Source organism: Aulonocara stuartgranti, assembly GCF_965226115.1.
Source record: "Aulonocara stuartgranti genome assembly, chromosome: 18".
Classification (NCBI taxonomy): Eukaryota; Metazoa; Chordata; class Actinopteri; order Cichliformes; family Cichlidae; genus Aulonocara; species Aulonocara stuartgranti.
The window spans coordinates 34,894,407-34,916,933 of record NC_138954.1 but is presented as its reverse complement, the minus strand read 5'-3'; the positions used below and the strand labels follow the sequence as shown (position 1 = coordinate 34,916,933).

At 42.9% G+C, this 22,527-nt stretch overlaps 1 protein-coding gene across 3 annotated transcripts in view; it reads left to right on the top strand.

The window, feature by feature from the left end:
- Positions 1-21,842: 21,842 nt before the first annotated feature.
- Positions 21,843-22,527, top strand: part of LOC309694157 (uncharacterized protein) — a 70,386-nt gene continuing 69,701 nt past the window's right edge. For all 3 annotated transcript variants that reach the window (XM_082513978.1, XM_082513977.1, XM_082513976.1), the window contains exon 1: positions 21,843-22,094. The gene's annotated coding sequence lies outside the window, so the exon portion shown is untranslated. The remainder of the gene's footprint in view (positions 22,095-22,527) is intronic.

Here is a 22,527-nt window from a genome sequence, read left to right as displayed (position 1 = left end):
ACAAATAAAACACTGAAAAAAGCCAAACAATAACATTTTTAAGTTATCTAAGTGACTCATATATCATGTTTAACCTGAGTAGCGAAAGAGGGCGGTGGGTTTGAAAACGATTTGCTGGGAGTCCGGTGTTCTCACGGCTCTAGTGAGCCTAGCCCCCGGCTCGCTATCGAGCTAGCGGGTAACAGACGTCTCCGAAAACGTCGGAGCGCTTTTGAAAATATGCAGTGTCTTGATAAACTGAGCAGATATTTGAGGTTTACACAGCTACATTCTCGCCTGAAAATATGTTAAAAGTTTATTTTGTGACCCAGAAAGAATAATAAGAGTAATATTAAAACTAACTAGCTGCCGCCATTGTTGGAAACTGAGCTGGGCCGCACGGTTCCTGAATTTGGACACAGCTACCATACCGGACACAGCTTCTTCTTCTTCGTTGTTTAACGCCAGCTGGCATCCTTGTACATGCAGTGCTGCCATCTCCTGTTTCAGTCCGTTATTACACTCTTAAATCCTGCTACTTATTCCTGCGTCCTTTGTGATCTTACAAAGCTTCAAACGACGCGTCGACTATTAAATCAGTCGTCGACGATTTTAATAGTCGACGTAATCGTGACTAGTCGACTAATCATGGCAGCCCTACTCCACTCCTCCCCTGCAGCTGAGCTACAAACCACACCCCGCCACATAGTTATCATGTCTTTTTTGTGAGTCTTTGTGTTTGTCCCAATTCCGAGGCTGCATTTGAAGGCTGATTACATCACAGCCAGGCAGCGAAGGCTGTCCCAATTCAAATGCATCCTTCATCACCCCGGATTTCAAGGATGGGTCGGTGTATCTTTCGTGGCCCAACCTATTAAAGAATTCATAGTGCGGCCCAAGAATAACTCCAAAACATTGCTTGAAATAGAATCAAATGTGAAAAAAACAAAAAACAAATGAAAGCCGTAGGATAAATTTTGTTATTTATTGTATTTATGTATTTATTTTTGGCACAATAGTATAGTAACACAATAAAGATGTTCTTCTTCTGATAATGTTATCACTCTATAAATGTTATTAGAAAAACATGACACTGACACTAATAGAAAATAATTACCTAGACCAGAGACTCTGCTTTGCCAAAAGGCTAGAGGGCTTTCGCTTCATATTGTGCTACTGCTTTGAAACAGTCACTGACCCTGTCCTGGCTCATTTTTGTCTTTGCTGTAAGGGAAAATTGTGTTGGCTCAACACTATGCTACAGATGCAACCGATCAAATAAAATTGAAAAAAAAAAAAAAAGCACAGAAAGAAAAGATATAATCTACTTTATTATTCAGTAAGTACAAGCATTTTTTTAAAGACCCACAATTACATTGATGGGCAGCAAGGTAGCTTTGTGGTTAGCAGTGTTGCCTCATAGCAAACGTCCTGATTTCACTATGTGACCGGGGCCTTTCTGTGTGGCGTTAGCATGTTTCTCCCTATGCTTGTGTGAGTTCTCTCTAGGTACTCCGGCTTCCTCCAACAGTGCATTACCGTACTTACCACTGAAACACACTCACCCTAACCCCCTCAGGCCTATGTTAGAAGGATTTAAGGGTATCAGAACATTTCTGGCTCTGATTTCATTAGTCTTTAGTGATAGCAAAACAGAGGTCATTGTATTTGGGGCCTGGACTTGGAGCCTCTCACATCCTGTGTCAAAGCAGATGGAACAACTTTGGGGTGAAAATTGAACCAGTGCCTAAAAAGGACAAAGCAAATAAGTATGGCGAAGGGAAATATCTTTTGTTCAGCTTAGGCAGCTATCTAAAGTCAAACCTTCGATCTCTTTTCACAACAGAGAGAGATTTACATATATTTGTGATCACTCGTCTTAAATATTGTAATGCAGTTTATGTTACATTTACTGTTATGTTTCAAATGATCCAGCATGCTGCTGCTTATCTACTGGCATAAACAGTCACATGGTAGGGCACATGGGAGAGGCACAGAAATGAATTGGCAGGAATACCACAGGGGCAAAACACCTACTGGAAGAACTAGAGCTATAGAACTGTATACAATCAACAAGGCCCTGAGAACCTTCATCAGGAATTCAACGGCGATGTCACAGTCATGCCAAAACCCAGTTGTGGGACAATGGACCCATGATCGACACAGTCAGTACTGGAACTGGCAAAATTGTTTATGTATTGGGAGCAGGCGTCAGTGGAGCAGCAACAACTCAACCAGCTGCAGGAACCGCCCATCATCGCCGATGATCCCCCTAGCCCCAGAGGTCGTCTTTGAGTGCATTGGAATGGAGCTCATTGTGCCATTTCACAGGAGCGCATTTCTTTGTATTAGTTCTGGTGGAGCATGCAACACGATATCCCAAAGTAGTGTTGGTGTGCACCATTTCTGCGAAAAGTGTGGTGCTGTTTCAGGTCATCTCATCTTTCAGTAAGCATCCCGTAAGTGTTACTGATTGACCAGAGCACATTGTTCATGTCTCCCACACTTAAACTGTAGAAATTACTGGGCATTAAATATGTTTGGAAGCTGAATAAGACCATGATTCGTATGTTCATTCATGAGAATGAACGCAATAGAGATTGCTGCTTTTGTTTTCAGTGCATGAGGGCACAGCCTTCATGTCTTGCACACTAAAGGACCTGTATGAATTACTGGGCATTAAATGTCTTTGGACCAGCATCTGCCAACCTCAGACTGACAGGCTGGTGAAGTGCCACAGGCCTCCACGGGGTCTTCTCCCTTTGAGTTATTGATCAGTAGCAAGCCGCAGAGCATACTGGACATTATTAAAGAAAACTGCTTATAACGCTCAAGCCCAGGGAAAAATAAAATGTATTATGTTCTGGACCTGAGAGCAAAGCTAAAGAAATTGAGAAAGTTATTATGGGAGGATTTGCTCTAGGCCCAGGAACAGCAGCAGCTCCTGTCCAAAGAAGGGGGCTAGGCTCAAGCTGTCATGTTACGGCTATGTGCAGGGATTGGACCCAAACGCAAACTCACTGACACAAGGAATAAACTCAAAAAACCACAGCTGTATTGGCGGGCAGGGGAAAAGGATACTAAACTAAACTAAACTGGGAAACTGATAGAACTAATGCACACGAGAAGACACTGGGAAACACACAGCATGAGGGACGACGCAACATGGAACTGAGGGGAACTGACATAAATACACAGAAGGTAATGAGGGAAGTGAAAGCACACAGGGAACACAGCTGAGGACAATTACAGTTGACAGGACGGGGAGGACACAAAACTGAAAACGCTGACACCAAGACGTGAACCTTAAACGTAACACAGGAAGTACAAAGAGACAGCCTGGAGAGAGAGAGGGAGAGAAGTCCAAAAACAAAACGTCCACAAAAAACAGTGCCTGCAGGGAGCAGTTCATAAATAATTCAGGGGACCGATCTGGAGGACGGAAACACAGGAGTCCGACCGTGCGGACGGCAACAGGGGCGACAGGGCAGTTCTGGAGGCCGACCGTCCGGGAAGCAACGGCGGCAACGTGGAAACCGTTCTGGAGGCCTTCCACGATGGCCAGGGCATCCAGCCAGCGGCCTGGAAAGTGGCCAGTGATGCTGAGGAGATGACTGTGGAAAAGCCAGCCATGCTAGACGTGGACGAGGAAGTGACGTGGCAACCGCAGGACCAGACGGCAGCGTGGCAGCTGCAGATAGTGATATTGCAGGCCGGATGAATCCCTCAGACCCTCCAGCGAAGACAGGCGGCGGCTGAAGCGGCCCATCAGACCCTCCAGCAGGGTAGAAGACTAAACACAGAACAGAGGGCACAGAGAAACATGAGGGGCAAGGGATCAAAACCTAGGAACCATAGAATAAATCATAAATGAACTTTACATAATACAAAAATCACAAAGAACTGAAAACACTGGATCAGGAGACCCAGGACCCTGACACAAGCTATTTTCAGAGATAAGAAATATGCGGTTTGATGGAGGGAGGCGCAATATTTGTGGTACCACAAAGAGGTGTCACGGGGTGGAAAGGGACAAGTTATCTACGTTTTTTTACTGTGCATGTTTTTGTTGTGTTTTATCTTTTTAATGTTTTAATATTGTACATTGGGTTATTTTTATGAGTTTTACTGCATGTTTTAATGGTATTTATTTGGTGACTTGTCCTGGAAAGACTCCACCCCTACCTGATAATAAACTGATCACACCTGCGAGAGATCCCAGAGAGGCCAATAAGAGGGCCTGCCAGACCACAGGAAGGAGTCGACCGAGAGGCAAGAGAGGACCGAAGCATGAAGGCACCCATGAGTGTCACGGGAACCCACGAGAGCCTGGAGTGACACGGAGGCTTAAGAGATGAGGCCTGAGAGGCCTGACGTGAGGCTTCAGGGTGAAGTCACAGAGGCGTGACACATGGCGTGACACATGAGGCCTGACATGAGGTTTGAGAGCGGCACGAAAAGAGTGACACATAAGACGGTTGGAGCTTGGCGTTCCAGGAAAGGACGATACAGCACCAGCGACTAGGGACGCGGAGCGAACAGTCGGACGGCAGTAGCAACAAGAGCCCAGCCTGTGCACTGCGGGAGAGCTGGTGCTGATTTGCAGTTTTAAAGAAGCGGCGGGCGGAGTTGAGAGCTCTGCCCACCCGGGGTAAGTCTTCGACTTATCCCCTTTTTACGAATGAAAACTGCCTGAAAAGAATAGTGACTGCCGCTCCCTCCCTTTCTCTAGCGTACCGGGACGCGGAATGCGGGGAGGAAGGCGAGGACTCCGCTGGGTTTCCTTTTTACACCACTTCGCTGGATTTCTTTAGTTCTTTGTGACTTTTATACCGTGCCGGATGCCACTGGACTTTTAATGTTGTGTTTTATTGATTTGTATTGTGTTACCCCTTGGCCAGGGTTGTTTTAATTCATTTTACATTTTTTAACTATTTAAATATAATAAATTATATTTTAATTATACAGTTTTTTAATCGTGTGCTTTCCCTTGGCGGCTCCACTGCTCTGTCCGTTTGGAGGAAGGTTTCCTTCCTTTAGAAAAAACACTGTGGAAATATAAACACCTTCATTACAGAGGCAGGAAGGTGCATCCACAAATGGATAAAAAGGCAGCCATCACATCCTATGAGCCTATGAGCCAGTTACTGAAACTCCAAAAGTTGATTCTGTTCATCTGGACGTAGCGTTTTTCAAAACGTTACGATTTACTTACCTGGTTGATTGAGAATGCATCAAGTTCCTGAAACTGTTCAAACCCTTATTTTCAACCCATAAGAGAGGGAAGAGCACTTCAGATCTGGCCCCCTCCCAAACCTCCTCGTGTATGTCCAGTGGACCTCTGACATTGTCTTTTCCTGAGCTTTTTTTTTTACAAACTTCCTCAACATTGATTTCAGGGTTTTGTTAAACCTCTCATGAAGTGCATCAGTTAGCGTATGGTAGAGACTTGTTTTGGCTCCAGTAAGTTCCCACGATTTATAGATTTCCTTCAACAGGTTGGAAGTGAAGTTTGATCCTTGGTCTGTCGGGATTTCTTTTGGAATACCCACCCTTGTAAACATCTGTATCAGATAATTATCAATTTAGCAGGCTTTAACAGCTCTGCCTGCCCACAAGAATGACATACTAAAGGGCATTTAAATGGTCTCAGTTTAAATGGTCTAACATTGTTACAGCTAGTGATTGGAAAACTTTGCTTAGGGCCTTTAGTTCTATTTCCATTCCCACCCCCTGACTTACCCACCATCACAGAGACTGAACTGGGTTTTCCTGTCATGTACCCTTTTTTTTGGGCATCAGGCTGCAGCTGTGCACTACTTTGAACAGTTTGTTTGTGGGGCTCACGAGCATTCCAGCATCACCTGCTGCACCTCCCAACAGTGGCTGATGCTCCCAGCGTTCCGACTGGACTTCCTGCTGAAATTGACTGAACTGGTGGTGCATTTTCGGCCACTGTTTATCTGGCATTGAATGTCAGACGAACGGTGCTCTAGGCCCAGGAACATCACTGGCCTGATGCAGCATGCTACATTGTTTGTCCCAGGTGGTTGTGGTGATATACTGCAAGATGCTGTAGATGCAGCAGCAGCAACAGTTGCAGGACACACTGGCTGGCACCTTCATTAATATCACACTCAACTAGCTGTTTTATCTTCCCATTGCACTGATGGGTGGACAGTTCTCAGGTGCCTGTTTTCTTGCAGACTCTACACTCTGCCTATGTATTGTCAGTAAAATTGAAATGGTTCCAGATTTAGCTTCTTTTCTTGATGTCACTGATTTTCTTTACTATACCTTTCTAATGTGTTGTCTCTTGTTGTTGCCCCTGGCTCTCATTCTCTCTCTTACTCCTGCTCTGTTTGTGTACTACTGCAAGTGTAACTACCACCCTTCCCCCCTCTGCTCAGCACAAGCACCAAGACTCACGTGTTGTGTGAGAGAGGGGCTGAGAGAGAAAAAACACAGCCGGCTCCTGTCGTTCGCTTTTGTTCGTGACCGACACATCACTAGTTAGTATCTTCCATCCATCCATCCATCCATTCGCTTCCGCTTATCCTTTTCAGGGTCGCGGGGGGCGCTGGAGCCTATCCCAGCTGTCATAGGGCGAGAGGCGGGGTACACCCTGGACAGGTCGCCAGTCTGTCGCAGGGCCAACACACAGGGACAGACAACCATTCGTGCTCACATTCACTCCTAATGGCAATTTGGATTTTCCAATTAACCTATCCCCACAAGCTGCATGTCTTTGGACGGTGGGCAGCACGGTGGCACGGTGGTTAGCACTGTTGCCGCACAGCAAGAAGGTCCTGAGTTCAATTCCAACATCAGGCCGGGGTCTTTCTGTGTGGAGTTTGCATGTTCTCCCCGTGTTTGCGTGGGTTCACTCCGGGTACTCCGGCTTCCTCCCACCGTCCAAAGACATGCAGCTTGTGGGGATAGTTAGTATCTTGGCCAAGGATATTTGGCATGTAAACTGGAGCAGTCAGGCATCCAACCTTCTAATTAGCAAATGACCTGCTCTACCTCCTGAGCTACACCCATCCCAGTGGGATGGCTTTGTCTAAAGACAGAACAATTCAAATAAGTTTTAGTTACATAGAACAAATTCACAACAGCCTCGAGGTGCTTTATGTTGTAAGGTAAAGACTAATGAGCAAACACCTGAAGACGGTTGCTGTTAAAAACCTAAAAAGGAAAAGTTGAACTCTAAGGGTTCCAGAGATTTGGATCTGAAAAATAATTTGTTTATTTTAGTGCTGTCAATAGATTAAAAAATTGACTAATGAATCTCACAATTTTCTGTAATTAATCGCGATTAATTGCAATTACTTGATCAATAGCCTGGTTGCAATTACATTTTTCAATGTTATATTTAACCTTGTAACAGACATTTATGCAATATAATGAAATAAATGCAGAATAAACACAAAGAATGTATGCTTAAATTCAAAGAGACTTTGAATAGTTTTCAATCTTTTAGCACAGGTTCTCTCCTGTGAAATACAACTTTAAAAAAAAAAACCCTGTATACTAGAACAGTATACATACATACATTCTATACTATATAATATATATTATTGCTGTCAAATAATTAAAATATTTAATCGGTTACAGTGGATTAATTTTGATTAATCATGATTAAATATCATTAATTTTTTATTCTATATTAATTGCATTTCATTTTGCATGACCAAACATACTTGAGAAAAAAGGGAAAATATACGCACTTAACATGTTTATTGAACATCTTGCGCGTCCATGTTAACAAAAAACTCTGGATACATTTATCCACTCTCTCTGCCACTCTTGGGGAGGCACTTTAAACGAGGAACCAAAGCTATGTAGGCGCAACGATATTAATAGGTCTGCAGTTTGTTGTAATGCACTTCTCAATTGTGTCTGTCAATATTTCCGACGTAGCCTTACTGAGTCCCCGATGCTCCGTGAGTGGTTTGTCACAAGCTGGGTGACGCATTGGCCAAAGTGCTAGCAGCATACGTCAATGTGATATTTTAAGCTGGAAGTGCTTCAGTGAAAAGAAAATTCCTTCTTGCACAATGTGCATAATACTTTATGTCGGTCAACTGTTCCATCTTGTTATTTTTTCAATACTCAAATTTCCCATCAAGGGCCAATGTGCGTTTATCATCTTCCATATTGAAATGATTGGTGCAGCTGCCCATCACTACCAGATCAATTGCCCATTTGCACATGTGCAATGGTAACTCTACTTGAACAAACTGCCCGAAATGCGTTGACAGAAAAAATTCAGGGATTTTGAGTTATTCTGCACTTCAGATGCATTAATTGCATTAAAATTTTTAATCGCATTGACTGTGATGGCAGATTCATTTGCATTAACACGGTAATTTTTACCAGTTTATTTCTGAGTTCTGATTTGTTCAATTATATTTGAAGCTCTGAATATAAGGCTTGTATACAAAATGCTTTTAATTCACTGAGAGTCAGATGGCATTGATCAAATGCAAGGAAAATCAGAGCTGGGGTGGGAATGAGGTGGGGTTTTCTACATAAAAGATCACTGCTTCCCAACAGCACAAGCTGTTTGTCCTGTATAAAGTACAACGTAAATGTCTCTTCATGCTGATGGTGTAATCTGAGTCTATGGTTCTTAAAGATCATGGGTTGTCACAGTTTTCTCCAGTCATTGAGCTAAGTAACTGCATGTCCAACCAAACACATGCACGCACTTTCCCAGTAGAGCAGCTTGTATCATAAGTTGTTATTATTGATAAGATATTACTGAATGTTGACTTGTTTTGAAAGGATATATAAGCCGTCATTTTAAAATCCTTCATCCTGATGGTCTAAAAGTCAGACTTGTTTGAGTAAAATTGAAAAAACTCCCTTTCCACTTCACTGTGTTTTTCTCATTGTGTTAGATGAAAGTACTCGAAGAGTGGACCAACATCAGTGTATATAACATTTTTCATTCAAACATTTAAAAAAATGCAAAACTGTCACGATTTACGGGGCAAGCCGTGTGGGATTTAAGTCCGAAACAGAAAAATTGTCCTTTTTACTCACCACAGCCAGCCGATCTGAAATCCCGGGGTCTGACTGTGGCGAGGGGCATCGACAGCGAGGGGCACTGACAGCGAGGGGCATCGACGGCGTGAGTGCCACTTCCTTTTCGAAGGCTGGACCAACGGGCCGGACAGAACATCCTCCGGCAGGCCGGGCAGCGAAGCAGTAGTGGCTGGATGAAGGTTTGGTGTGTTAAAGATGAAGTCCTGTGCGATCGGAGGAAGCAATCCCAGTAGCCATGGAAGGCTGGAAAAGAGCCGCTGTAGCCGGCTTTCAACTGCGCAGCGAAGCTCCTTCAGAGGGTGATCCAGCCACAGGTTGAGGAGAATCTCCACCGTGTAAATAATGTCATCTTGGAGCCACTCAAGTAGTTTGGGGGTCACTGCATGGTCAGTGTTCTGATTATGGGAGACCACTGTTGCCTTCATCCTCCACATCTTCTCGAGTTTCTCTTTCAGTCATTGGTATTTCTTGAGCTTCTTGTGTTCCTTCTTCCTGATGATATTCCTGTAAGCATTTCATGCATGCCCTGCCTATTAGCATCTTGCACACTCCTGTTATGTGCTGGATTGACCCAGGGTCATCTTTGCACAGCCTGCACATGGGGTCGTGCCTGGTGTGGTAGACCCTAGCTTCTATCGATCTTGGGCTTAGAGCTTCTTCTGCCATGATTAGTGCCTCTGTGCTTTCTGGCTATATTCCTGATGTACTCATGGATCTTTATCATTTCACCCTGGATTGTGGATCTGATACTTACCAGTCCTCAGCCTCCTTCTACAATTAGTGTAGAATTTCAGCGTGCTGGACTTTGTTTGAAACCCTCCCTGCATGTTAAGGAGTTTTCTGGTTTTGATCTCAGTGGCTTCTATTTCCTCCTTTATCTGATATCAGGAAGGATGTAGCATTCAGATCTTGTTCTTCCCATTCAGCTGACCCCTCAGGACTAGGACTGTCTGTAGGTAATTGGTGCAGCTTTCCTAGCGGCCTCTTCATAGCTATCCACATTGTATGCAATTGTTGCCTTCTGGTATGTAATTCCCTCTGTTCTGACTACCATCCTTCTCTTTGTTACCATCCGACTACACTTTTCCACTCTGACTGGCATTCCAAAGTCTTTGCTGTAGATCCTGGTGTGGTTCAGTGAATCGAAGTCTCGTTCCCTCCTGGCATACAGCATTCCAGATGCCTCTCATCTATCAGCAGTATACATTAACATTATTATTATGTACCCCAGAGGTTATGCCACCAAGGAATTGTTTAACTGCCTCCAGAGATTGGCCAGTCATCCCCCTTGACCCTAGACTCTGATCCCTCCTTGGAAGACATTTTGGTGGGATTAAGGACGTCCTTGTAGTATTCCTTCCACCACCTGACAATTTTCTCAGTTGAAGTCAGCGTTCCACCTGCACTATACACAGTCCTGAGTTGCCTGATGATTTGCTAGAATCTCTTCGAGGCAGTCTGAAAGTCTTTTTCCATGGCGTCTCTGAACTCCTCCCACACTCCAGTTTTTGACTCAGCATCTGCCCAAGCTGTGTTCCGCTTGTCCTGTCAATACCTATTAGCTCCCTCCAAAGTCTCACAGGCTAATCAAGCCCGATAGGATTCCTTCTTCAGCCTGGTGGCTCCCTTCACCTCTGGTGTCCACCGTTTGGTTCAGGGGTTACCACCATGACAGACACCAACCACCTTGCAGCCGCTCAGGGCAACGGAGGTGCTGAACATGGTTTGGACCAGTCCCCAGTCTCCCTCAGAATGCTGTTGTGGCCTCTGCCAGGCATTCCCAGTGCACCCTCACTATACGGTTAGGTACACCAGGTCTGTCCAGCATCCTCCCCTGCCACCTGATCCAACTCACCACCAGGTGGTGATCAGTTAACAGCTCAGTCTCTCTCTTTTCCTGAGTGACCAGAACATATGTCAGTGACCAGAACAGATCCGGGAGGCCGTTCCTCCCAATCATGCCCCTCAAGGTCTCACTGTCGTTGCCCACATGAGCACTGAAGTCTCCCAGTAGGACAACAGTGTCCCCAGGCAGAGCACCCTCAAGCACCCCACCCAGGTACTCCAAGAAGGCTGGTTCCCTGACCCGAAGGCACAGGGAATAAACGCTCTCGTCCACTATGAGAAACCCCAATGTATGTACATATGTGCATATTTTGGCATATTTTATATGTTTTGGATCATCACACTAATTTAATATTGGACAAAGACAACATTAGTTACCACAAAATGTAGTTTTTAAATGATGACTTAATTTATTATGGGATATAAGCTATCCAAACCTGCTTAACCCTGTGTGAGAAAATAAACCTAAACCTAAGACCTAGTTGTGCCACCTTTGGCAGCAAGGGTGGCAACAAACCATTTGTGATAACTGGTAAATCTTTCACATCACTGCGGAGGAATTTTTTGCCCAGTATTCATGGCTGAATTGTTTTAATTGAGCCATTTTGGTAGGGTTTCAAGCATGAATGAGCTATTTAAGGTCATGCCTGTGCATTTTTGAACCATTTAGTCTATTTGCTGGTTTTAGATCATTGTGCTGCTGAATAACCTACGCATGCTTGGGTGTCAGGACGTAATGTGCAGACATTCTTCTACAGGATCTTCTGGTAGAGAGCTGAATTCCCAGTTCTGTTATTTATGGCAATTCATTAAGGTCCTGAAGCAGCAAAACAGCATCAGACTGTCATACAACCACCACCATGTTTGATTGTTAGTATTATAACCTTTATATGAAATGCTGTGTTGTTTTACACCAGATGTAATGCAAACCTTCCAAAAGGTTGTCTCCTCGGTACACAAAATATTTTCTTGGAGATCACCAAGATGATGTTGGCAAATATAGGAAAAGCCCTTATGTTCTTTTTGGTCAGGAGTGGTTTTTTGCCTTCGTGGTTTCCCATGGATGCCATTGTTGCCCATTCTTTTTCATGCTGTTGAATCATGAACTCTGAACCTAACTGAGGCAAGTGAAACCTGCAATTCTTCTTGGTTATTGCTTCTTTGGAGATCTTCTGGATGAGACATTGGTGTTGTCTTGGAGCAATTTTGGTAGGCTGGACACTCCTAGGTTCATCACTATTTAAAATTTTCTTCTATTTGTGGGATAATGGCTGTCACTATGGTTTGCTGTAGTCCCAAAGCATTAGATTCATTAGAACATTCCAGACTTATAGATATGTCAGCGGTAGGTGCCAGGTACTTTGAGATACCTTAATTAATGAAATAACCATTTCAATCAAATCTGCATTTTGTATTTACTCTGATTATTTTTGTCTAATAATAAAATTTGTTTGGTATACTGAAACATTCAAGCATGATAAAAATGTGAAAAAACAAGGAATCAGGACAGAGACGAATGCTTTTTCATAGCACTGTAGATCAATACTGCTGATTAACAGAATTTTTACTTTTGTTTAAACTGCATGTGTGAAGCTGATATACGATGTTGTGCGTGTGTTTTTATTTTGTAGTGCTATTATATTAAGAAAACTGAGCAAGGTGACAAATCCAAACTTGATCACATATGAATGTGTTAGTTTCATTTTTAGTTTTTACACAAAGAAAGTTCAGGTATCATAGTGTTTACATTTAAAGAAAATGTTTTTGTCCACTCACAATAAAAAAAACAAATCCTTCCAGCTATGTTAGAAAATGATTTTCCATCTAACCAGAAAAAATGTCCTTATTTCAGACAATGCTCCAGGACAGGTTTAAATGTCAAGAAGATGACGTAAATATACTCTGTATCTGTACACTACAAGAAATGGGTGAATTTAAAACTTATGCTCGTTAAGTACTGGTGTCCATTATTATTCAACGATTTTTGGCCATACAAGCAACAAAAAATAGAATCTTGCCCAAGGATATTTGACATGCAAACTAGAGCAGCCAGGGATCAAAGTTATTAAACAAGATATTTAATTGTATATTTCTACATGGAAGCTATTGCAGTCCTTGAAATCCTTGAAAGGACTGCAATAACTGTGATAAACTGTGATTTTTACTATTTAACTGGAGATTTACGAGTTGGTTTACTGTGGTAACTCATGACAAGGTAAAAGACAAAATAAACATTGAAATATTTTAAACATAAGTTTCCATTTCTACCACTTCTAAAAACTTATAAAACATACTTGATGACACAATACACACACTAATACGTGTTTTAATGTAACCTACGATGTGTAGATGTGATGCGTTAATGTGCGCTGGTTAATTTGCATATTTCTCCTAATACAGGACAGACTATAGAGCTGTTTGAAATATGACAATTTCATATTTGAACTATGAAGCAGCAATGTACACTGCTCAAAAATACTAAAGGAGCACTTTGAAAACACATTTTTGGTCAGACATTCACACCAGTGGCATGCAGAAGGTCATTTTGTAGGGATCTGTCAGTGCTCATCCTGTTCCTCCTTCACAAAGGAGCCGAGACCAGTCCTGCAGATAGGTTAAGGACCTTCTATGATCCTGTCCAGCTCTTCTTGAGGAACCTCCTATCTCCTATCTCTCCTCTATGGTGTTGAGACTGTTCTGGAAGACACAGCAAACCTTCTGGCAATGGCACATGTTGATGTGCCACCTTGGAGGAGTTGGACCACTGTGCAACTTCTGGAGTGTCCAGGCCAAGCTACCAATAGTGACACTGAGCCAAATGCAAAAGTACAGTCAGAAAAGACCAGAAGGGAAAAATATCAGTGTCCTCCATATGTAAAGCCTTTCCTGTTTGGGGGAGTGGAGGGGGCTGTCTTATTTCCCCCCTCTAGTGCACCTGTTGTTAATTTCATTAACACCAAAGCAGCTGATTAGTGATTAACAATCCCCCCAGCTACTTAACTGACCACATTAACATCCCACAAGTGTAAATGACTTGATGATATACTCTAATAAAAACTGTTCCTATAATTTTTGAGGAGTGTATAAACACTCCTGAATAAACATATATCCTCATGCTAGTGCACTTGAACTGTTATGGTTGTCAGCTGACATTGTTTTAACCTGCCAGTCTCCTTCTGTGCTACCTGAAAGTCTGATCAAGATTACTTACAGTTGTCATGGGATAACTGAAATCATAATGAAGAAAATTGGTAAACAGAAAACAGTTCATTTTGAAATTATATATTATATAAATTATAATTATATAATTGTAATATTTTCCATCGAAACATGAAGATAAATAGGTATACCTGTACGAAGTATTTATAAGTAACAGTGAGTACAGTCAGAATCAGAGTGTTTCTTATGTTTCACCTGTGTTGTAAATCAGCTGTGCTGTCGTTGTTGGTTTTGTTTTGTTTTACAATCCTTTACCGTGCTCCGACCCGTGGCTCCTCTCTCGTACTTCTCCCGTGAATCTGCTCTCGTGAAAGACACTCTTTGCTCCCAATTCCTGACAACAAAAACACACACACGTTGACAGATAAACAATAAGCGAGGTTCAGACATGATTAATCACAGCCGTACTGATGAGGATTAACTCAATGATCCAGCGTTAACTGGAGCCTGGCTGCACTGCTAAATAGGTTGCTCTTCTGACTCAGTCAGCACAGCTGATGAGGGGTGACGAGCGGCAGGTCCGGCTACCTCCAGCACTGGACACTTCCAGATTGAGAAGTTGCATCGGCGACCAAAACATCCAGGAGCGAGAGAAAAACAAAAACACAAGGAGACACTAACAAAAAACAGCACACACGAGCACAACGGGCAGGTCGGCCACAATGGACTACCGATCCGACACAATATGTGTGTATGTCGGAGCCTGTAGATGTGAGGAGTGGATGGAAATGCCACACATCTATACTGATGGCATCATTCTCAGCAGCTATGGGAGTAGGTTGGAGTTAGGGCTGAATCAGTGACATTTAAACTCCACTAACAATCCTTGGCCTGTGTAATGCCAAAGCTTATTAAAGTCATGCAATCAAGTTACAGTGAAGATACTGGGGGGAAGTTACATGTACAAGTAAAAGATATTGTTTCATCTCAGCAAACTGTGAAAACTACAAAGAGGAGCAGAGGAGCAGCGGTTAATAGCTGCAGGCTTTGTGAAGTCTTTAAAATATATACATGGAGTATTTTTAGCATCTGTCAAAAGGCGCCTGTATGTGATGGTGGACTCAAAGGCAGAGCCCGATGCAGACACAGCAGACACACAAGCTTTATTTACAGAACGTGAATGCAAGAGTAAATTCAACAAGGGACTCGTGGCTTGGTGACTAGACATGGCAAGGGTGTAATGGTCTAATGCAGTGAACTGTGAACAGAGGAGAGGTGGGTAGCAGGGAACTGTTAACTACTTATCCAGGAGTGAAGTGTGAATGGCTTAGTTTGAAGGAAGAGTCTGTGATGCTTTGGGGGGGTGGGGGGGTGACGGTCCGCGATGAGGGCTGACCTGAGTTCCAAGGGATCCTGTGAGGAGTAGTAACAAGAGGGCAGGTAGGTGCGATATTGAAACCCCATTCCGGGAGACGGCGCGTGAAGCTGGGTGGCAAATGCTGGAAGTATGATCTGATGTCTAAGCTTAACTGAGGAGTGGAGCAGTTTCATGACCAGAGAGCTGTAGCACAAAGAAAAGAAAGTAATGGGCTGAGTACTGGCATAACCTGTGATACATGGGATGAATCTTTAGAGATGTAGGGAGTTTGAGTTTGACAGCGGATGGTGAGATTTTTACGGTCGAGGCGTGGGTAGACCGAGTGAAGTGAGTGAGTGGACCCAGGAGCAGACAGAGGCGAGGAGACTGAACTTCAGTTACAAACCAAAAACGAGCCTTTATTGTGGCTGACATGAATACTACTCAAATGGAAGCAAACATGGGTAAGAGCTAACTGAAAACCTACACTGGGAAAAACTAAGATAATTGAGCAAACACAGAAATACACATGAGGTGATCAGGAGAAGTGGCGACACATGAGGACACAGCTGACTCGAATAAAACATAATGACAACACATCGGAGAGTAACACCGGACACACTAATATGAGACACAGACCTTCAAAGTAAAACAGGAAACATGACAGGCACTGAACTAAACCTAAGAACAAACTCAGAATAACACTGAAACGTAGGACTATCATATTCAAAACAGGACAACTAAAGAATCTGAAAATAAACCGTAATACAGAAAAATACCAAAATACAAGAAACTGAAAATGCTAGGTCAAAGTGACCCAGAACTGTGGCAGAGATGATGGTGTCGATATCATAGGGCCCAATGAACCATCTTGCACCATGGTTCAGTTTACGGGAGTTTGACTTGAGAGGAATAGCCATACCTTCTTTCCAGGGGTGTACTGGGGTGCTGGTGTCCAAAGCTGATCCGAGTAGTGGTGCTGGTGGTTGACAGCTTTATGCAAGGCTTCCAGAGTTCTGACCGAAACGTTGCGCCAGTCCCGGAGGTGGTGCTGGAGTGAAGGATTTGTGATGTCAGCCTCCTCCTTTGGAAGCAAGCTGAGTGACGCTTCAAATAGAGACCGGCGGATGATGAGGTGTGTGCATTGTGCGCCTACTCTACCGACGGGAGATTTGAGGTACAGGTGGACAGGTTGTGAGTGATGACACAGTGGAGAGTGGATTCCAACTCCTGATTCAGCCGTTCTGTCTGGCTGTTGGTCTTTGGGTGGTAACTGGAGCTGAGGTTGACTTGGGCCCCTAGAACAGAAAGATTTCTAAACCTATGAGGTGAACTGGGGGCCTCTGTCCGAGGTGATCTCCGAGGTGATTCCATGAGGTTTGAAGATGTGATATACCACAAGCTTCACTGTTTCTGTGGCTGTGGGGCGTTTGTCCAGGCCAATGAAGTGTGCTGCCTTAGAGAATCTGTCAAGTACAGAAGGGATTACTGATTTTCCTGTGGAGACAGGTAAGTCAGTGACAAAAACGAGAGAAATATGGGAACAGGGGTGTGATAAACCACGGCATGTTTATGCTTTTAAGCATCTCTGTATTAACACGGTAGCTTGTTCACACGACTAGGCTGCAGCATTCCAACTGCCAGCCACACACCAACAACAACAACAACATGACAGGACCCTACACCACTCTTAAGCTGGTGAGGCATGATTGCGATGCCGCGCAGGTGCGTCCGCCTTCCCAGCCGCGGCACCACCGCCTACGTCCTGCCACAATAGCCAAGAAGGTATGGATAGAGGCTGAAGCAGGCCCAATGGCTTCTGAGTTTTGGTCTTGCTGCCAGCACAGACCAGCACTAGTCCTGCACATCCTTCTCTGTCATTCCCCACCAGAAGTGACGCTTCAGCAGAGGGATGGTCCGACCTACCTCATGATGACATGAAAACCTGTAGGCCCAGCTTAGTACCAAAGCTAATGCTTCTGAGGGGACATGTCGCCAGCCCAGGGGCTGTTAAGGTTCAAAATATTGGGGATGGAGACAAGAGAAAAAACCACAATAACAACACTGGTCCGGCCGGGTTGAGTCAAACGATGATTTAATGATCACACACGTGGGAGATGGACACTGATGCAGACAGCCTCAAAATCTCAAAATGGTGGAGCATTGCTCAAACTTTTATAACCTCTGGTGCCTCCACCTTATCATAAAAAGCCTAAACATTCACATGCTCTCTCTCACACAGCGCCTAAGCTACGACCTTGGCTCCCTGTTTATCTGCTCCTGCTGAAATGGGGCAGAAAACTCCAGCACACTCTGTTCTCTTCTACTCAGACAAATTAGACAATAACCTTCTGCGAACAGTATTTCTTATAACTCAGCAATATAATGCATCATAAAACAATATCATTCATTCACAACAAGTCAGCAATTTAATGTAATGCAAATCAGTTTAACTGATGCAATAGTTATCAGCTTCTTCTAATTCAGGAGAATAATGCAAACTAAAACTACATAATAATTCACAATCTTTAATTAGGGGTATAACATGGCATAAAATAATATCATAATTTTACAGGGCCCAGTTCCTGGATCTGGCAGAGCCTGCCGAATCATTTCCTCAATCCCCCAAGAGATGAGGCCCACGCGGCAGAAGGCAGGTAGCACAGTTGACAGCTCTGAGGGATCTGCGTCAGGGGCGTACTAGTGGAACAAGGCATCTGCCTTGGTGTTCTTGGACTCTGGATGGAAGGACATAGCAAACTTGAAACAGTCAAAGAATAAGGACCACAAGGCCTGGTGGGCATCCAGGCGTTTAACTGTCTTGAGGTAAGTGAGGTTCTTATTGTCAGTGAATGGAAGTTCAGCCCGCTCTAGCAGATGATGCCACTCTTCTAAGGCCAGTTTTATAGTTAACAGTTCTGTCTCCTACATTACAATTTTGCTCCGCGGGGGAGAGACAGCATGAAAACAATGCACAGGGTTGTAGCTCGGGGTCCAGAGTGATGCAAAAGCATCGCTCCGACTCCAACATCAGACACATCAACAACAAATGATTTAGTGGTGACAGGATGAATCTGAACAGGAGCTGAGGGGAACAGATGTTTGAGCTTTTTGAAAGCTGATTCAGCTTCAGGTCTCCAGTGGAAGAGTTTTTTGGTGGAGGTGAAAGTGGTGAGTGGTGCAGCTACCTGGCTGTAGTTTCGTATGAAACAGCGATAAAAATTAGCAAAGCTGAGGAAGCGTTGAAGCTGTTTTCAGGAGGTGGGAAATGGTCATTCCTTGACCGCTTGGATCTTCTGTGGAGACACGAGAGCGTTGAGTGGACGCTGGCGCATTTTGGCTGCTGCTGCTCTCTCTCTATACTTATTGCTTAATATAGTTAGAGAAGTTTTTTTATTCTCTGAACCTATACCTGTATTTAAATTGTCTGCTAGGTAAGGCGTTTGCATTAGTCATTTACCAACCTTAAATGCCTCAGCTTCCACAGATGACTAAACCTCTTGCATTCCTCCATTCTGAAGTTATTTCTAGCGAGGTGTCTATGAACCTGCACAGCTACTATATTTTTCAAGTCGAAGAACTTCCTTTTCCCGTTCTGCCTCCTAATATTCATCTGAACTTCACCAACTCAAAGCTGTTGGCCGCCACCTGGAATGTGTCTTCAGCAAAAATGGACGTACTATTCTTAAGACTTAAGGATATCTATCTCAGTCATATACAACATTATGAAGAAGCTATTTATCATGCTAAATCATCTTACAACACTTCTATTATTAAGTGCACTGATGAAAATACTCGTACTTTGTTTTCTATATTACATAATATTGTTAAACCTCCAGATACCTTTGCCATACATACCCACTCTGCTGCAGTCTGTAACAAATTTATGGACTTTTTTAAATACCAAAATTGTTAATCTTCACAGTTGCCCTCTTCTTGTGGTCAATTGTTCTATTTGCATGTTTTCTCCTACTCAACTGTTATCTTCTCTATCCAGTTTTGAACTTCCTATAATAATTCAAATATCTTCTATTATTAGTAAGTAAAAGTTATCATAGCGTAAACTCAATCCACTGCCCATTTGAATAATTGTAGAGCAATTTTAAATTTGCCTTTCCTCAAATTTGCCAAAATTCACAAAAATATAGTAGCTGCACAGGTTCATAGACACCTCACTAGAAATAAATTGTATGAACAGTTTCTATTTGGTGATCATTCATTTCATAGTACAGAAATAGCTCTAGTAAAAACCACAAATGATTGTTTTGCTTGCAGCTGACTCTGGACTCATCACTATCCTCTTTCTCCTTGACCTTACAGCAGCTTTTGATACTGTCTGTCACTGTATCCTTCCTCATAGATTAACATCTTTTGGCATCAGTAACATACCACTCACCTGGTTAACCTCTTATCTCTCTGGTTTGCTTAACTACTTACTCACAGATCACCATCTGCTCCAGTTCACCTCCATATCAATTTCAAGATCCTGCTTCTTACTTTCAAAACACTTCATAACCTTGCTCCTCCATATTTATCTGATCTTCTCCATGCGTGCTCACCCCCTCATACACGCCACTCATTTTCAGCTTCCCTTCTGTCTGTTCCACCTGCTCGCCTGAAGTCCTCCCAGACCTCAACAGTGAGGAGGCCAAACAGAGAGAATGAGGAGGAGCTTCTTCCCTCAGGCTATTCGGTCCCTGAATCAGGTGTAGGACTGGACTCTCTCTCTCATTACTATACATCAGCAACAGTTTATTCCACCTCAAACTGTTACACTGCACACTGTTTATTTGCACACTCTCAACTTGCACACTTTTATATTTTCTTAAATTTACTTTTTTTGCACGTTCTATTTTTTTAAATATTGTTTTTTACCTTCAATTTTACTGTAATTTTTTACTGTTAATTTTGGAATTTTAAATTTGTATATTATGCAAATTTCTAGTTAGTTTAGTTTCATTTCTAGTTTCGTTTTGTTTACTTTTATGTCTATGTGTAGTTTTTTTAAGGTCAGGCTTTGCACAGCAACAAGCATTTCACTTTATATTGTATTATGTATGATTGTGTATATGACAAATAAAATTTGAACTTGAATTAAGGTCTCTGCTGAATCTACTCTAGTCTTGACCTCTTGTCATATTGGTAAACAAATTTCATAGAGGCATCATAGGTCATCAGTGAAGCTAATCACAATTTAAGACTAAAAAACCTGACTGAAGTCAACAATTTATGCGCTCATATGGCGCCTTTAGCTCCATCGTATATTAGTTCAGTGAGACTGTTTGCTTATTTCTGGAAAGATTTTGAAAGGATGGAACATAAGGAAGCAGCAGGGTATAATGGATAACTATAATTTAAATATTACATTCTATTAGGACTATTAGTTGAATGAACAAAATGTGAGAAATAATAGTGTTTCAAACATTTAAAAAATTACAAGGCGCAGCTGGTTCTCTGTGTTTAATTTAGGGCACTGAACCTGAAAAATGGTCCAAAATACTTCGCTTTCAGACTGGAATAGCCAGGGATTTGATTAATAGATGCCCTGTTCAACTGCCTGAGCTACAGCCATTCCCACAACAGAGATTTGAGGAAAGACATAAAAAGACCACAGAGACACCACCACGCAAGAATCTACAGAAGAGCGTTAGATTGAGAATGGTAGCGATCAACTCTGATACACTGAAAATTCAAAGTTGAGAACTGAAAAAAGTCATCCTGTCATATAAGTTTTTTTCTCCTGTAAATCTTCGTTCTCTCTGCACTTCCTTCTACCATCACTCCTTTTTCCTCTCATCCTTCCAACTTAGATCCAAGTATCTCCCCTTCGAGAGCCTCTTCTGCCTCTGCTGTGGGGGACAACAGCATAGACTGTCTGCTACAGAAGAAAGAACACACCTCCAGAAGCCTGTTGTCTAACCCTGACTTCTCCTACAGTCCATATCGATGCTCTCCCAATACCTTACCTCGAAGCTACCCCACCAATAACAGCAGCAGCAGACACAGCCAGATGGACAGCCTCATAATGCAGCACACACATGTGGAGAGGAAGAAAGAGGTCCTGGACCATGTGAGGCAAAAATATCCTCAACATAAAACCATTATCATAGGACATCAGGACTGCACAAACGAGCAGGTAAGATTTGTTCATCATTAGCAGTGTTTGAAAAATGAAATGTGGAGTGAATTTATGACTTTTTTTTATTCATTTTAAGGCCAGCAACAACCTGTTTTCATTTTAATGATCTTCTAAGCTTTATCAACATGTTTTTCACATTGTGATTTCAATGAGTTGCTGACAGACATTTATCAGTTACTGTTTTGCATTTTCTTTTCTAAAACGATGTATGTGTGTTGTTATAGTGGTAATGCTGAAGGGGCATGAGGTGTCTTGTGGCTTGTCATAAATTTCACGAGTAGTACTACTGATCTCCCAGTTAGACCGGTACAGCCAGCATTATTTGCTAAGGTGGAGTTGTGTTGAAACAGCAACGGGTGGAAAGGGGTGGAGTTTGTCAGTGCACCTGATCCAAGCAGAGAAACATGCGGCATGTAGAAACTACGACGTCTCAAAAGTCCGAGAAAAGAACCTTAAACCTGCCGTGAAACCGCAGGACTTGATTTTGACCCTTAGAGCTAAGTTACCTGGGAAGTGCTAAAACTCTAAAACCGCACTGCTGACACCAAGCATCTCCTCCAGGTAAGTTCCTCTAATTTATCTGTAAAGACCAACAGCTCCTCTGAGCCGCTCTTTTTCTACTACTTAAAAGACAACTTAGTGTAAAAGTAGCCAAAGCGATTAGCAGGATATGAACTTTACATTAGCCTTCATTATGCGGGCTATTCAGCGTCTGCGCCAGATGTCTGTCACTGTTTGTTACGTCAGCATGTGACGAGAGCCAACACAAACAGAAAGGTACCATCATTTAAGGGATTCAATGGGTGGAATCCGTTCTGACCCAGCACTGCTGTTGTAGGCGAAGAGTCCACCAGGTGAAAGAACTAAAAGAACTGAAGACGCTGTTTCCTAATATCTATTTTCCACACGCAGGCATTAAGAAAAATGACACATTTGCGCAGGAATGGTGAGCATTCCTCACAAGTTTGATCTGTAATGACAACAGGGATGTCTG